The sequence below is a fragment of the Mixophyes fleayi genome, chromosome 5 (assembly GCF_038048845.1).
Source record: "Mixophyes fleayi isolate aMixFle1 chromosome 5, aMixFle1.hap1, whole genome shotgun sequence".
Taxonomy (NCBI): Eukaryota; Metazoa; Chordata; class Amphibia; order Anura; family Limnodynastidae; genus Mixophyes; species Mixophyes fleayi.
This window is the reverse complement of record NC_134406.1, coordinates 122,599,058-122,612,890: the sequence shown is the minus strand read 5'-3', so window position 1 is coordinate 122,612,890 and position 13,833 is coordinate 122,599,058. Positions and strand designations below refer to the sequence as shown.

General features: G+C 41.7%; 1 pseudogene; it reads right to left on the bottom strand.

Moving 5' to 3' along the window:
* Window positions 1–170, bottom strand: part of LOC142159476 (cytoplasmic protein NCK2 pseudogene) — a 32,677-nt pseudogene extending 32,507 nt beyond the window's left edge.
* Between the last annotated feature and the right edge of the window lie 13,663 nt (window positions 171–13,833).

Sequence of the window (13,833 nt, the reverse complement as noted above, 5' to 3'; positions counted from 1 at the left end):
TTTAATTCAAGCCCTGTTTGTTACGACACAGATTCTCCTAATTCCTGAACTATCAGTCATGCACTGGATCCGCAGACCATTCGGTCGGGGCCCGGCGCACTTACCTGTGTGCCCCGCGTCCTCCTTCTCTCTGGTGCTGAGCACCACATCTTGCTCGTGGCAACCGCCATATTAGATTCAGGTCTTTTATTGATTTTGCCCTCCAGCAATTGGCTAATTAATTTAAGCCTTCCAGACTAATTAAGGCACCTGAGCCCCTCCAATGCTGCCAGAACTTCAAGTCCCCCTGCCTGATCAGAAGTGGTTTCTTATGGCTTCCTATATTCTGTGTCTGCAGAATTTTATTTTACCTGATATCCAGATTTAAGCTTACTAGCATACCTGGACCTTGGTGCTACTGGTGCTTGCAGACTATTGCTCCATCTGGCATCCAGCTCCAAGCCTCCCAGATTACCTTAACCTTCATGTTATCTGTGCCTGCAATCTATCGCTACTATATAGTATTCAGCTCCAAGCTTCCTAACTTACCTGGACCTCCTTGCTACCTGTGCCTTCCAGCTATTGCTACCATCTGATATCCAGCTCACAAGCTTCTCAGCTTATCCTCAACATCCGGACAACTCCTGCCTGCAGATTATCACTACTGCCTAATATCTGGCTCACAAGCTTCCAAGCTTTACCTGGACATCTGGACAACCTCTGTCTGCAGATTATCTCTACCGCGTGGTATCCAGCTCATAAGCTTCCTAGCTTTACCTTGACATCCGGACATCCTCTGCCAGCAGATTCTTGCTGCCACCAGCATACCTTCACCACTTGTATCTGCTTGCGTCTAGATTCCTTTGTTATCTCCAACAGGTCTCGCTTGGTACCCACTCATAGAACCGCGACCTGTGAGGCACAAGCAGCTAAGGCCAAACGACCTTTCATGGGTCCCTGGTAAACACCTTCACCTCGTTAGACTCCGCACCTCCCAATAGGGTAGCATTAAACCAAGCAGATCACAAGGATCGAGAGAAATTCTGCATTGTGACAAATTAGCACATCTAATTTTTCAAGGAACTCATTGCGCTTCTGACTTGAAAAGTAACTGTAACACCAAACAGAATTACAGAACTCACCTATATCAAGATCTAGCTGGATCCCACCACAAGACACTCACTTCCATACACCCCTATAGCTGCCACCATCTACAGCTAGTAGAAGCCTTAACTAAATTACTGCACACACTCTGCTATCTGATTGGTAAAAGATTTAACACTTCCACACTTGCATTTAAGGCATTAAGACAGTCAAGCAATCTATCTCTTCTAAACATACTGTGGATATGTTTAGAGCAATAAGGACATCAACTTATTAAACTGAAATTTAATAAACAAAAAAAAGTAACAATGCTTACAGAACCATTAAAACAATCTATATATATATAAAAGGCTAATGCTGCTCCTCATCTTTATGTGTGTGATGAAAAACTAGGTGGCAGTAAAGAGCTATAACACAACAGACAACTGTACTGAAATGCATTTTTATTATTTTATTATTAATACCATTTATTTATATAGTGCCACTAATTCTGCAGCGCTGTACAGAGAACTTACTCACATCAGTCCCTGCCCCATTGGGGCTTACAGTCTAAATTCCTTAACACACACTCACACAGAGAGAGACACACAGACTAGGGTCTATTTGTTAGCAGCCAATTAACCTACCGGTATGTTTTTGGACTGTGGGAGGAATCTGGAGCACCCGGAGGAAACCCACGCAGACACGGGGAGAACATACAAACTCCTTACAGATAAGGCCATGGTCTTGAATTGAACTCATGACCCCAGTGCTATAAGGCAGAAGTGCTAACCACTTAGCCACTGTGCTGCAACTAATGTTACTATCTATCTATATATATAAAAGGCTAATGCTGCTCCTCACCTGTTTAAATACTCACACAAAATACACAAACAATTTTGGGAAAATGTTTGCAAATTTCTCTTTTGTGTACTTGACTATTCCTACCGACTAGATTTTCCTCATTTCTTGGGCTTATTTTGTTTGGTTTATTTATGTTGGGGCGGGGCAGTTACCATGGTATTCCAAATTGAATCCATTTTCTAGCCATTCATTTTATTTGCACTTAGTATTAAATTAATAGGAATATACAAATTAATTTAAGCAACAAAGTGTAACTGCAACCTAAAAGGCAAATGTCTGCTGTGGGAGTAACTGCTCAGCAAGAAACAGCAAACAGACAAAGGGCAGAATGGACTAAAGTCCGGCGACATACTTTAATTGATGACCAAAGAGAATTTGAACAGGACAGTGGTAATGTCATGTCAACGCCAAGTCAGCGAACAAGATGTCTTGCCAATCTTAACGTCGGTGACTTTGATTAAACAAATTTTAAGGCTCATAACGGTCCAATGAACAGTATTTGTGAATTTTGCCATGCTAAGCATTAAGCGACTGAGCATCCATCTGACAAACTATTCAATTAATGCTGCCACAATGGTAAAGTCAAGTTTGGTACAAAAGGATCCAACATGATCTTACTTTTATTTTTTCCAGCATTTTGATGGGCTTTTAGCTAGTTTGTAAATAAAAAGGATAAAATTCATAACATAGGGCCTGATTCATTAAGGATCTTAAATGAAGAGGATCCTTATTTCAGTCTCCTGGACAAAACCATGTTACAATACAAGGGGTGCAAATGAGTGTTCTGTTTTGCACATAAGTTAAATATTGACTGTTTTTTCATGTAGCACACACATATCAACTTTAAATTTCAGTGTACAAATAAGCTATCAAGTATTTGTGTGCTACATGAAAAAACAGTCAGTATTTAACTTATGTGCAAAACAGAACACTCATTTGCACCAATTGTATTGTAACATGGTTTTGTCCAGGAGACTGAAATAAGGATCCTCTTCATTTAAGATCCTTAATGAATCAGGCCCATAATCTTACATATGAGTTATATATATGGCGCTTTAACTGAGAGGGCATTCAGAGGGGTTGTGTATGCTAATGTGGGGGAAGAAATGTCCCCTGAGTGTCAATTATAGTTTGTCAAAAAATAGGTCAAAATCTTTGACATTCAATAACTTTTCTCAGACATATCACAGAGACATAACTCCTCCTTCAATAACTCGGTCATAACCTCCTGCACATCTACATATTAAATATGATGGAATTATAACATTATCGAATATTATTCCAAAAGCTATGTGACTACTATGGTTTCTTTGTACAGTGGCTATCTATACTTTACACAGCTTATGGGTATACTGCTGCAAAGTATAAAGTGACACTCTGATTTCTCAAAATATGAAATATACAAAAATGTGCTTTGAACTTTTTATTTTCTATATACATGTATAGGTAGCTGGTGTCCTTTGTATTTGCCTAAATGTTTTTCTGGCTACCCAGCAAATGGTTTTCACTAATTTATATCAAGTTTAATAACCTTTCCAATCTAGTGTTTTACTTGTTTGTACAATATCTTAATTAGACAATATTGTCTAAGTAGGAAGGAACATGGAAGATCAGAGGGAAGTAGAATTGGAATATGCATACAGTATATATTAAGTGAGTTTGCTTTAAGTATCTGTTGGCTCTCTGAGAAGCTTAACCTAATTACCTTCCATGGACTGCCCAAACTTTTTAGAACACTTTTTACTAAGGAAAATCATGTACATTCATATCTATTAGTGTTAACATTTTATTTGGGTTCCGATCCTGGCATTGTGTTAAACACATTTACATTTTTAAGTAAAGACAAGGAGCATTGTGGCACATTTAGGGGAACTAATATTCATACCCAATTACCACCCATCACACCTTGCCTCTGTTATAATCTCTGCCATATGAGAGATTATTTCATGAAAAGTATTCATGGACACTTCCTGGGAATATAGTCCAAATGCTCCTGATAAGGAAAGAGGCATTACATTATCTTGTAAATTTATGGAATAAAATACATCCTATATCAAAATATTTCTTCATTTGTCCCATGGGGTATCAGGGCTACCTGTGTACCATCTACCAGGGCCGCAAAGATGATTTTTGGGGTGCGATACAGCAACTTTATGGCCCCCTCCACAGGTAAGGAGGAAAAGCGTTATGTGCCACAGCACAGCGATGGCACTGTTGAATGGGGTGTGGCCTCATAGTGTTGTGGGCGTGGTCAACATGAGGTGTGGCTGCGCATCTTTATACATGACAAATTATGCTCTCACATACCGTTATTGAAGCTTTTACACCCCAGCCACATCACGCCACTCCCCCAGATTCATCACAACACCCCGCAGATATATCATAACACCCCCTACAGACATATTATGACATCCACTTCAGAAACATATCTTTACACCCCCTCCCAGTGACATCACACCACCCACAGCCACATCATGCCAACCCTAGACACATTATGACACCCCCCAGACACATTATCCTTTCCAGTCCGATTTTTGCCCCCTCCACTCCACTGAAATCGCCCTGGCCAAAGTCACTAGTAATCTTATTTCGGCCAAATCCAGGGGTCACTTCTCCATGCTCATCCTCTTTGACCACTGTGACTGGATCACTTACAAGTAGCTTATGGTATAAATTTATTAAAAGGAAATAGCACAGGGCGCTTAGTTATATAATTGCAAATGTACTTATTTTTGATATTGTGGGTTTTTTGGTAAAAGGAATATATGGGCAGCAACGTGTCTAAGTGGTTAGCACTTCTGCCTCACAACACTGGGGTCATGAGTTCAATTCCCAACCGTGGGTTTACTCTGGGTGCACCGGTTTCCTCCCACACTCCAAAAACATACTAGCAGGTTAATTAGCTGCTATCAAATTGACCCTAGTCTCCCTCTCTATGTCTGTGTGTGTGTGTGTGTTAGGAAATTTAGACTGTAAGCTCCACTGGGGCAGGGATTGATGTGAATGAGTTCTCTGTTCAGCTGTGGAATTAGTGGCCCTATATAAATAAAGGATGATGATGAAGAAATATCATTATTTCTCAGACCAGGGAAATAAATTTGTTTCTTGTTTAACCTTACTAGAGGAAATTCATTATTTCTGGAGGTATATATCTGATACAATAAGCCTTTGTGGATGGAAGTCTTTTGTGTATTGTGATGTGGGGAAATGGCTAGTTTGGGGTTTGTACCTTTCTTTGGGTATGTGTATACTGTGACTGTCTGGAGAAAGGATGTTAATTAGACCCTTTGACTTGCTAGTAGATTTCCTGCCTCTGAAATAAGATGCAGGAAATCACAGCAAGGTTTTAGGATATCACAGATAAGTGTGTCACTCACCGGACCGTGAGTGCCTCTGCGCTGGTGCGTGGTTCTCTAGCCTTCCTGCCAGCGTCTGTCCTGAGCCATGGCCGTCCGCCATCTTGATGGACTGCGCATGCGCAGCATCCAAGAACTTATGACCTTTGCTTTTAATCTAATTGGTGGATCAGGCACCTCTCCCTATTTAAGGCACCTGTGCTCATTATATCGTTGCCTGATCTTGAGTCTCATTCCCTGTGAGTCTGTGAAGGTGTCTCCTGTGTCCTGCTAGTGTCTCCAGCTTCCTGCTGACTATCTGCTTTACTCATCGCTGGTTCCCATGCCCGCTACTGATTCCTGTATCCTGCTCGTGTCCTCAGCTGGCTTCTGGATTACCTGCTCTGCTCACCTGCGGTTCTCATACCCGCTACAGACTGCTGTATCCTGCTCGTGTCCTCAGCTGTCTGCTGGATTACCTGCTCTGCTCATCTGCGGTTCCCATACCGCTACAGTCGTTCAGCGCTCCTGCTGTGCCTGCATATCCTCGTTGGACAAGCTTCTCTACTCATCAGCGGTATGCTTACTTGTTATTGACTATCAGCTGTTACCTTGCATATCCGCTTAGGACAAGCTTCTCTACTCAGCAGCGGTATCCATACCCGCTATAGACTATTTGTTGTTACGCTGCATATCTGTTTGAAACAAGCTTCTCTACTCAGCAGCGATATGCATACCTGTGATTGACTATCAGTTATTATCCCGCATATCCGCTTTGTACAAGCCTCTCTACTCAGCAGCGGTATACATACCGTTATAGACTATTAGCTGTAACGCTGCATATCTGTTTGGAACAAGTTCCTCTGTGCTCTCATTGTCTTCATTCAGTTATTGACTCTTTCCATGCTTCCACTTATCCGCACTTGAACAAGTCCTCACTTACTAGCAGTGGTACAACTTGCTATACGCAGACCACTGACTTCCCCGCTACCTACCTGCACCTGGACAAGTCTTCGCATCACAGCAGAGGTACAACTTGCTATACGCAGACCACTGACTCTCCCGCTACCTACCTGCACCTGGACAAGTCTTCCCATCACAGCAGTGGTACAACTTGCTATCCGCAGACCACTGACTCTCCCGTTACCTTCCTTCAACTGCTCACGTCCACTCTGGTCTCCGTGGTTAAAACCTGCCTTTCCACTATAGCTACAAGTTGCTGACTCATCTACCAATATAGCTGCAAGTCGCTGTCTCATCTACCAGTATAGCTGCAAGTCACTGACTATCATCAACTTCATTGGCATCCTCTCTCCATCTGCTGTTATATACGTTCCACTATTCACCCTACTGCCAGAGGACCGCTGTGCAAACTCCGCCCCTCTGGTAAGCATAGTCAACTGGTGAATCCTGGGCAGAACTCCTAGTGCCCGTGACAAAGTGTAAATATTGTTAGCTTTGCATTGCAGGTAAATCCATGTTTTGGTAAACAGGTTACATCCTGATTCTAAAATTAGCTCAGACCTCAAGGGGGCTGGCTTACCCAGTGAAGCTGTTTTCAAATGTGTATAAAAACAGCACTGTTTTGTATTAAAAGTTGTTCTTCTGATTTCATCTGACCTTAGCACTGGTACCTCCAATCTGTGTGACTGCAAATAAACATCACTTGCTTCAAAGACCTGCTTGAAATTATCTTCCATGCTGAAAATCCTGTGACCGACAGATTAGACCCAAAATCTAATCCGCTCCCGGCTGTTTCTGAGGTTTGGACCCAGCTTTTCCGGTACCACCACTCTGCCTGCTACCCTGCAGCTCTGGACAGTGTGATAGGCCAGGGGATCCATCCACAGCAACCCTGATCCATAGTAAAAGGTCAGGAGTACCAGCCCAGGTACACCATTAAAGGGGTACTTTTGCAGCGACAGATACCCAGAAGAAACCCGATACTGCATGCCGGTAAGGAGTCCAGTGGTGGCAGCATTTGTAAGCGCCTTCCGCTGTGGCAAGAGGGCGCATTTGGGTTAACGAAAGGGAACGATGACAAAGTAAGCCCAGCCGTTTCCCAGCAGCAACAGACAGGGTGGCATAGACAGTCCATCCTGTCACAGATTTCTGGTGGCAAGCAGTGGGATAACCGCAGGCGACTTTTCGTGCATCAGTTAGGAGAGCCAAGTTATTCAGGAGAGGAATAACTGCAGCCAGCAGAACGCACTGGATGTCAAAGTACAGTAAAAATGTCCAAGGTGGACCTTGAGATACTGTGCCAAACAAAGAAGTTAGAAATTCCTTTCACAGCGACATGGAGCGAAATGAAAAAGGCGCTGAGAGCCTGGGATGTGCAGTATGGGTCAGCAGATGAGGAAGCTGACAGTGACCTGGAGGAGACGTTTACTTCAAACTTAGAGGTACCTGCAGTAATTCCCAGAACACAGCACCTGTTTCCAGCAACAGTCAACTCCCACAAAGTGAACCAGTAGCGCAAGTTCAACAGCGTGATGAGGGTAACTTTTCTGTACTAGTGCAGCAGCTGGGGTCCCTGGGAGATAAAACAACTGAGGCGGAGCGGTTGCTTATCATCAAGTTGTGGGCAATCGATGGGCACCACCTCCTGCAGCGGCCCATTAACAGTCATCTGCTGCGCCCAGATTGGGCTCTCTCCATTTTACCAAATTTGATGGTAATGTTGGAAATATTGACGGACATTTGTAGGTGTTCGAAATGTCTTGTAGCCTCCATGACTTGCCCAAACAGGAATGGGTAAAGTATCTGTTTCCCAGGCTACAAGGACGTGTAGTGGAAGGTTATCGCGGAGTGGCCCCAGAATACTGTGCGGACTACTATGTGGTAAAATCGGCCCTCCTTAAGCGCTATGTTATTACCCCGAGATATATACCGGCAGAAGTTTTGTGACTTGAAAAAAAAAGCACCCATATGAGCCATGAGGAATTTGCCAACCAGTTGCGGCTGTTGGCAATAAGATGGATTAATGGATCTGACGCCATGTCCTGGGAGGAATTAGTGGACTTAATTTGCAGAGAGCAATTTCACCGCCGGTGTGCACCGGAGGTGAAGGAGTGGGTACTGGACCGTAGCTCAGCAACCCTGGAAAAAGTGGCCCAGTTGGCGGATCAGTATGTGGCAGTGAGGCCACACTGGCAGAAGTGCCAGGTTAACAGCCAACCCCAAAGAACTGTACAAACAGGGGGACACCCCTCTTCTGCTCACCCCCAAAAGCAAGTACCTAACTCTTCGGGTACCACTTGCCAGCCACCTCCCTGCCCTGTCCGTGGAAATTATCAGAAACCATCGGAGCCCAGGATGGATAGGAAGTGCTACAGCTGCAGGAACCCGGTCATTTAAAGATGGACTGTCCCACAGCCTCAGCACCCCAGACTCGTGCCTCTAATCCGAGTCCTGAGGCCCGGCTGACTTGCTTAACTGGCGAAGGTGAGTCAGTAGAGACTGTTTCCACCCTGCCAGCCCAACGGAGTGTGACGTGTCTGAAAGTGACTCACCGGAAAGTTGGACCCCTGCAGAGAGAAGGACTGAGAGACTCAGGGGCTTCAATAACTGTAGTGAGCCCCCATCTTATTGATCCTGCTGCAGTATTGCAGGGTTGCACTGCCAAAGTTACCATGGCAGATGGACTGGAGAAGGAAGTGCCTGTAGCAAGGGTATATCTGGACTGGGGTGATGGCCAGGAGTTGCGAGATGTTTCTGTTATGGATGGCCTACCAACTGACGTGATCTTAGGCTACGATGTTGGAGGTGGAATTGTGACTGCATTTCTCAGCTCTATTACCCAAAGCAAAGCTGCTAAACTACAGTCTTCCGGATCTATACCTGCAGAACCCAGCCCAGAGGAAAAGACCACAGCTGCTAGAAAACAGCCATCACCAGCAACCACAGCTTCAGCCAGCCCAGAGGAAAAGACCACATCTGCTATTTCTTCATTAAACAACCATTCGTTTGCCACTGGAAAGACTACATCCCCTAGCAATGCAGAGGATGTTGTCTCTTGCCAACCTGATATTGTGGGGGTGCCCGGTGATGTCCCCGTCTCTAGCAGTATGTCAACTCCAGCGGTGAGTATAGCTGACCACAGTGACCTCCCTTTGACTGACCCCACTTTGACTGACCCTAGTCACCCCAACATAGACCCCCCCTGCAGTGTATCCTAACTTAGACGACAGTGAGGGCCGCAGGGAAGAGTTCAGGGCAGCGTAGCTCTATGATCCCTCACTGGAAGGCATGAGGCTCCAGGCTGGCGGCATCCTTCTAGCGATGGAGGTGGGGAGTGTGACTTGGCGTAAAGGGTAGTTGTATCATGTAGCTAGGAAGGTAGATAGGGATAGACCAGTCCGGCAACAAGTTCAACTGGTGTTACCACGGGGCAGTTGCGCGCAACTAATGTCAGTTGCCCATGAAATCCTTATGGCGGGGCACCAAGGCAGAGATTGAGCACTGAAGCACCTGACACAGAACTTTTTCTGGTCTGTAATATTGGATTACATCCGGGCCTACTGTAAATCATGTGATGTGTGTCAGCGTCTCGGGCGCCCCAGTGCTCGTGCTCCCCTCAGGTCCTTGCCAATAATTGAAGAACCTTTTCAGCCAGTGCCCAGTAAATCGGGAAAGAGATACATTCACACCGTGGTGGACTATGCTGCAAAGTATCCAGAGGATTATTAAAAAAATAATAATTGAATATATTCAGCTAAAGAAACTCTTATGAGAAAAAAAGTTTGAAAGGTTTATTTAAACAAAATGAAAATGAAAAGCTTGCGCTGTGATAACGTTATCAGTCAGTTTCAGTCCTGAAATCTGTGGTCGTCCAACAGACCACACATACTTTTAGTACCAGCCTAAGTAGGCTGTACTACAATTTACAAAAGTCATATTACAATTGGCTGAGAAAGCATATAGGCGTATCCTGATCCTCATGTCTCCAGGATGCAATGGAGAAATTGAAGAAGTCTTTGTTCAAAATCTCTTGATTGGAAACATCTGTTTGGATGTTGAATTAACTCCTTCATTGCTGTTCATCTCTCTCATCAGCTCACACGACAGGATTAAATAATATATCATATGACATAATAAAACCACATCAAATATAAATAATATACTAAAATCAGATAAAACAATGTAAATATTTTCATGCTAAAATAAATTGTCTTTATCCAAAAATATCTTTGACAGTTTCCCCAGTTTGATAGTTCTCCAAACTATCACACAATAACATGATTATGAGGTTTTATTTGTTCATACAGTTCTATAATTTCTTCCCCTGTATTATTCACTCTTAATTTCTCTACTCAATGTTTTCTTACAAAATTTCAACAGTACTGGTATACACTTTAATACAAAATAGATAACTAACAATATTCCTAATATAAAGAGAAGAAATCTTCCTAATGAATGCATTAATGATTGAAACCATGTACCAAAACCTGAAAACCAATTTTTTGGATCTAACCACGAAAACCATGTATCTACTTAAGATAATGTCATGTTATGTAAATTTGCAAAATCCGTCTTTACTTTTATTACTTCATCCATATAATCATCAATTATTTCTTCTGGATTATCGGTGTTATTTGTCAGATAAGTACAGCACTGCGTACCATATTTCATTTGGAATGTTACACAATAACCTCCTGTTTGTGCAGTAAGATAATTTAAGACCAATCTATGTTGTATTAACTCCGTTTTGAAAACTTGAAGCTTTTTTGCAACATAACGGAAAGTTTCATCATACACATTAGTTATTTTATCTATCAATGTTGCTAAACCTTGGATATAAAACCAATTCATATTTCTTCGTGTAATACCTGAAAATTCTAATGCCATCAACACCAGTGGATTTACTAAAAAGTTGCGATACTGGTTGTTCTTCTCTCTTTTCATCACTTCTTTTCTTTCTTATTACTAAATTATCTTTCAAATATTTTTGATGTACAATTTCCTTTAAAACATTATGCGTGAATACATTAACAGCTGGAATTACTTTACCCAAATAACATATTCCACCTCTATTCAGTGGTAACCACTTATATGCCTTACTTCCACATATGTAATATATATTATCTGGTAGAATATATGGTATTGCTACATGTAATATATCTGTGCAAAGAATGTCTATAAATTTTCCATACTTATTATTTTCTAATTGCTCTTTACAATCACCATCTTGTAAGGTTATATTACAATACTTTGATGCTACTGTTCCTAAAGATCTCTTTGGCCCAACATATCTGAATTTGGGGTTTTCAAATGCAGGTCTTTTTCCAATTTTTCTTAAATATTCACTTGTCTTTTCTATAGGCCTATTAAAGCTGGTTACCACCCATCCAAACCACTCCAACTCCCAATTTTTAATTTCTTGTGTACTTGTAAAATTTATACATATAACACTTTCAGTCAATACATGTGGCAACAATTTTAAGTAAGGAGGTTGAGTTTCATTATATGCCCCAGCTATTGGTCTTCCTTCTGGCAAATTAAGCAATTCTGTAAAATTTAAATGTACTGGCAATAATCCAACATTTTGGTGTCCATGTGGTGTATGTGTACATATCCAACAATTAGTTTGTTTAATTGTTCGTCCTATCATACCATGATACAAGTCTATAGGATGTTGATTTAAAAAATGTTCTGGATCCGTCTGACACCATTTTACACATCTTTCTTCAGGAGGATTATCACAATAACGACATATACACATTTCAGTTGGCAGTTTCTCACCACAATCTTCAGGTTCATCTTCAGCTATTTGTCTTTTAATTCTACCTTTATATGTGTCATTATTGTATGTGTTATTATTTGTGAGTAAAATGAATGATGAAGACAGTTCTGATTCTACATTTTTATGACTATATACCATCATTTCCTCAAAACCACTATCAGATTTTACCATCAAATCCTTATTAACGAAATGTCCATTAATAATATAAGGTATAAGAATCAAAAAACACATCATGCCTATAGCGATGGCAATAGTAATAAGGATATTATCCTTTGGCTTCTTGGTCAGATTCTTCTTCCCGAACCACATCATTGTCAGAGTCCTGAAATAAATTTGTTATGTCTGGTTCCAAAGCTTTATCAGTCTCTGCATCTTTTCAGGTCACTATCGGATCGACTACCTTCTTGCAGTGGGATGCGTGAATCCAAGTGTCTTTCTCTGCAACTTTCAACGCTGTTGTTGTGGTTAACAATGCTTGATACGGTCCTTCCCAACGATCTGTCAAACAACCAGAGCGTAAAAAAATTCTGACCATAACATAATCTCCTGGCTGTATATCATGACAGTTCTCAATAGGCATTTGCGGTACAATCAGTTTCAAAGTCTCTTGTTGCTTTTGTAACTGCTTACTCATCTCAATTAAGTACTTTACAGTTACATCTTGAGTGCATTTTAAAGTTTCTTGTGGGCTGATGATAATATTGGGTTGTCTTACGAACAAAATCTCATATGGTGAAAGATTAAATGGAAGTCTGGGAGTGGTTCTGATACTATGCAATACTAAGGGTAAAGCCTCTAACCAAATCATCCCTGTATCCTTCCTTTACTCAGCTTATTTTTTATTATACCATTAAATAGTTCCACTTTACCACTAGCCTGTGGTCTATATGGTGTATGTAACTTACTTTGTATTCCTAATAAAGTACACATTGTCTGAAAAACTTGCCCAGTGAAATGTGCACCTCTGTCACTCTCAATTATTTGTGGTATACCATATCTACACACAAATTCTTGTACCAATTTCTTTGCTGTAAATACTGCAGTGCAACTCGCAGCTGGATATGCTTCTACCCAACTAGAAAACATGTCAACACACACTAGTACATACTGTAAATTACAACATTTTGGCAGTTGGATAAAGTCAATTTGTACTACTTGGAAAGGGCCATCTGTGGGAGGAATATGTGATGGTTCTGTTGGTATCGTTTTTCCTGGATTATTTCTCAGACAGGTAAAACAAGAAATAGCCTTTTTAACTGCGTGAGAGTAGAATCCAGGTGCACACCAATAGGCCTTAACAAGTCTGCACATACTGTCTTTGCCTAAATGAGTTAATCCATGAGCTGCTTCTGCCAGCGCTGGTAGATAAGCTTTTGAGGCCACTGGTCTACCTTTACTATCTTTCCACAGACCATTAGTATCTTGTACACATCCCTTTAACTTCCAGAGGGCCAATTCCTGTGGATTACAAAACTTTTGTAATTTAATTAAGTTTTTGTCATCAATTAATGTAAACAACATTAAACTGGTAACCTGTGAAGAAAGTTTTGTTAACACCGGTCTTTTCGCTGCATCTTTTACGGCCTCTTCTGCCCTTCTGTTTCCTAAAGCAACTGGATCTGAACTGCTTATGTGCGCCTGGCATTTAATAACTGCTACCTGTGATGGCAATTGAATAGCATCTAACAATTTCATTATGTGCTGTGAATGTGCTACCTGCTGTAGTTAAAAAATCTCTAAGCCGCCATAATACACCAAAGTCATGAACAACGCTAAATGCCTATTGGCTGTCTGTGTAAATATTTACTCGTTTATCTCGCGCCAACT